Source organism: Octopus bimaculoides, chromosome 3 (genome assembly GCF_001194135.2).
Source record: "Octopus bimaculoides isolate UCB-OBI-ISO-001 chromosome 3, ASM119413v2, whole genome shotgun sequence".
Classification (NCBI taxonomy): Eukaryota; Metazoa; Mollusca; class Cephalopoda; order Octopoda; family Octopodidae; genus Octopus; species Octopus bimaculoides.
In genome coordinates, this window is record NC_068983.1 from 160,746,384 (window position 1) to 160,751,124 (window position 4,741).

Here is a 4,741-nt window from a genome sequence, read left to right on the forward strand (position 1 = left end):
GTATGTATGCGTGCATGTGTGTGTGTGTGTGTGTGTGTGTGTGTGTGTGTGTGTGTGTGTGTGTGTGTGTGCGTATATATGTATGTATACATGTCAAGTCACTTGTGAGATCTCTCATGAGTGCTTCTGGTAATATGGAATCTTGTACAAACTGTTGCATGGTTGGGTCGTCGGCAGCTAAACCAGTTCCTCCATTAGGTTGGCCTGGTGAAAAGACTCACGAGAAAACCTCTCAAGTGAACGGATAAACCTAGTGTGGGCTCAACGACTATCTAGCAATAGCGCGGGGCCTCAGAAATCCCGGGTTCGTGTCCAGTGTGCTAGAAGACCATCGGAAGTAAGACACCCTTCATCTTTTGTTAAAGCATGTCTCTAGGTAAAGGTCACTCTGATATAAAACCAGATTTGCAGGGAATGGCATTGAACATTTTGGGGGTCTTTTGCTCGCACTTGAGATCATGACACTCCTACATACCTGAGCCTGCGACCCATATTGGCACTGGATATCTTGCTCTGGTTTGTCTCTGGACCATGTCAGTTGGGGGAAGAGCTGCTGTGCAAGTCTTATTGAACCTCAAATTTTAGGTTGTGCAATCGCTGGCGAGGCAACTATCGAATTCGCAGTCGAGTAGGAGAGCGTCGCGGCGAGCAAGGAAGCTACGGAGGTGAATCTGCGTGAAGCCGACTACTGATGCAATAACTTCATGCACGGGCATTACTGGCATTTTGCATGGGCAATAGTCAGTGATGGTCTTCCTCGATTGTGGGTGGACAGCCATCATATATAGGTATGTCATTATTTAGTTTTATTTCAAGATTTCTTGCCAATGGAGAAAGAGTCGGTTTCTTACCTAGATCCAAGTTTCCTTCAATGAAATTACAGTTACATCAGTAGTGCACTTGCTCATGTATGTGTACATGCGCAGTATAAGGAGTCAGTTCATGTGCAGATTTATATATTTTATTTTATGTATATATTCTCAGGCATATAATTGCATGTCTACACATGTGCATATATACTTGTATGATAAATTTCTGGAAGGTTTTACAGATTTTCAGTTCCAGTGATGACTTGGATCTGTAGTCTTCGAATAAGCTTTCTCCTTTCTGGTTTTGAGAACCCTAATTTCTCAAGATTGGTACTTAGGCAACGTGTTACATATCTCAGTCCCCCAATAATTACAGGTATAAAACTGAACTTATAATCTGGGTAGAGTAAGTATGGATGTCTCAGTAGTTCAGCATAGGTTCTTTTTATTTAATTTATTTTTTTGCTGATCTTTAGCTTTATACCAACATCCACTGGGCAGCTGATTTTCACAATTGTACAGTTTCTTTTCTCTATCTCAAATCACTTTGTGAAGCTTATTATGTTTACATTCTATTGAAATTTTCACTGGGACATTCCTTCAGTACTCTTTCTTATCATGTGTAGCTATGGCCTCCACCATACTTTGGGTTCTTATTCCTGTGGCTCCAGGATTAACGTTCCGGCAGATCTCATTATACAGTATCTTGGCTACAACATCATGTCTCATCGATAGACAATGTCGTAATGATATTTTTGGACAACCGTTTATGATGTGGGTGATATCTTCAGTGTTAACTCCACAAAGTCTGCATCGTTATCAGATGCTTTATCAGTGTCTCTGTCCTTTTTGTGCATCAGGCATTTGGTTGATATTTCCTCTTCCTGGATTACTTACGCATACCCTTCAAGGTGGGAGTTAGTAATGCGGTTGTTGGTCCATGATAGACTGCTTCGATGATCAACGTTACCATCACACCATCACGGAGTAACGTATCCACGCATGGTCTTCTGCTGATATGTACGTATGTATGTATGTATGTATGTATGTATGTATGTATGTATGTATGTATGTATGTCTCTTCAGTGTATAAACATTTAATTCTTCTAACAAAGATATAAAACTCCATCGATGGCATGTAGATAACGAAAACAATGTCACATTTTAAACCTAAGGAAAGTCTTACTTTGTTTTAGTATCCCACTTACAGATTGTACTTGTAATATGCGAATCAGTTAGCTAATTTCTTTTTCTGAAAATCCCAGCTTATCCAGACTGACGTATGTATGTATGTTTTAAGAGTATAGCCAAGTCTATTTCATGCCATTTATATTTTCAGCATATATCTTCATGTCACCCATAAAATAGCTATTTGAATAGAGTTTCTGTTTTTCAGTGAGCCAATTAATAACATTAATTTTGTCTTTTTTTTTTTCAACCAAAACGATAAATAAAAGCTTTACTGAAAATATAAATAGCCTCAAAGAGGTTGGCTCCTTGAAATACCTTCGAGACGTTGTATTTTCTCTTGCAAGCTGTTTATACAGTATAGCAAAAATCCCCAACCACCTGGCCGTGAACAATTTGATACCGGGCCACACAAAAGGAATACATTTTTTATTTTATTTCCATTTTATCGTTATCTGCAGAGTGTTTTTTTTCCTGCATTATATGTGTACTATATATGTAATGTATAGTGGAGGCGCAATGGCCCAGTGGTTAGGGCAGCGGACTCGCAGTCATAGGATCGTGGTCTCGATTCCCAGACCGGGCGTTGTGAGTGTTTATTGAGCGAAAACGCCTAAAGCTCCACGAGGCTCCGGCAGGTGACGGTGGCGAACCCTGTGTACTCTTTCACCACAACTTTCTCTCACTCTTACTTCCTGTTTCTGTTGTGCCTGTAATTGAAAGGGTCAGCCTTGTCACACTCTGTGTCACGCTGAATATCCCCGAGAACTACGTTAAGCGTACACGTGTCTGTGGAGTGCTCAACCACTTGCACGTTAATTTCAGGCTGTTGCGTTGATCGGATCAACTGGAACCCTCAACGTCGTAAGCGACGGAGTGCCAGCAACAATGTAATGTATATGTATTATATATGTAATAATTAAATTATATTTTATGCCCTTTACTGCGTGTTATCATGTTATCAACCGTGGAAAGATTGTCTTGCATGAAACCGGTCTATGGTAAAAAAAAAAAACAATAAATAAAATAAAAAATAATGACTCGCTACTACACTCTCTCGATCACACCCCACTCTGGTCCTAGCGATGTGAGAGAGTGGTACCAGCAAATAGGTGGGACTCGTGTATAGGCGAGTAGACTGGAGCAACATAAATTGAAGTGCCTCGTTCAAGGACATAATATGCCATCCAATCTAAGAATCAAACCCATGACACTGGAGCTATGATCCTAACAGCCTTATCACAAGGCCACGAACCTTCACTAACCTGCTCATATATACCAACAGATGAGTTCGTTTTTACATACATAATCTAGAGACCACGAGAAAATATCCGAAACGATCGTTTTATGTTGCGGAGTTAATGTAACTGGAAAACAAAAATGGAAATACTTCCTTATGGTTTTAATGATACTGTTTATGCTAGATTAAGTAATTTACATAAGACCACAAATAGGCGCTGGAGTGGCTGTGTGGTAAGTAGCTTACTTACCAACCACATGGTTCTGGGTTCATTCCCACTGCGTGGCACCTTGGGAAAGTGTCTTCTACTATAGCCTCGGGCCGACTAAAGCCTTGTAAGTGGATTTGGTAGACGGAAACTGAAAGAAGCCCGTCGTATATATATATGTATATGTATGTGTGTATGTTTTTCTCCCCCCAGCATCGCTTGACAACCGATGCTGGTGTGTTTATGTCCCCGTAACATAGCGGTTCGGCAAAAGAGACCGATAGAATAAGATAAGTACTAGGCTTCCAAAGAATAAGTCCTGGGGTTGATTTGCTCGACTAAAGGCGGTGCTCCAGCATGGCCGCAGTCAAATGACTGAAACAAGTAAAAGAGTGAAAGAGTAAAATAACTCAATTACTTTCAATCCTGCATCCTTTGAGATACGTAGACTAAGGGAGATCATTGATAGTTACTGATCAGTCTAATCTGAGTTGCGTCCCTGAACTTTTCTCGCTAGTAAATAAGGATGCTCGATTAATTTAGTAGAACTAACAATAATCTGCATTGCTATGAATCACACTGGAAAAGAAACCGAACAAAACAAATGTTACTTGGTGATCTGTAAGATAACATATAGGAACAAATACTATCTCGTCTTGTTTTTAATACATTTACAACTCTCTCTTTTTTTTAAGGTCTTGTTTATTCTCTGCTGTCTGTTGTTTACGTGAATATGATTTCAGAAACTACGCTGTTGATTTATATATTTATATGAAAGCCACATATATCGTGGGTACTACTAAAGCAGCACGGACCCGAACGCGCAGTCGCGCAGTCACGCGTCCGCGCTAGCTAGTCTTGAGTGGTCGATCCTAACCCTAACCCTATCCCTAACCCTAACCCTAACCCTGTCCCTAACCCTATCCCTAACCCGCGTGTGCAAATGAATACGTGTTTAGGGTTAGGGTTAGGGTTAGGAATAGGGTTAGGGTTAGGATCGACCACTCACGACTAGCTAGCGCGGACGAGCGACTGCGCGACTGCGCGTTCGGGACAGTACTGCTTTAGTAGTACCGATATCGTGGTTGTGGTTTGTAGGATTAAAATGATGTGAAATACATAGGATTCTAAAGAAGTAAAATGAATAAACTTCAACTGAGTGCTGGTCCTGGCTCACATTTCATTGAAGTTTACTTATGACATCGGCCAATACGCTGCGTGCAACATTAATGTGCCTGTGCCCACGAGTGTGTTGGTATATATATATATATATATATATATATAGATATATATATA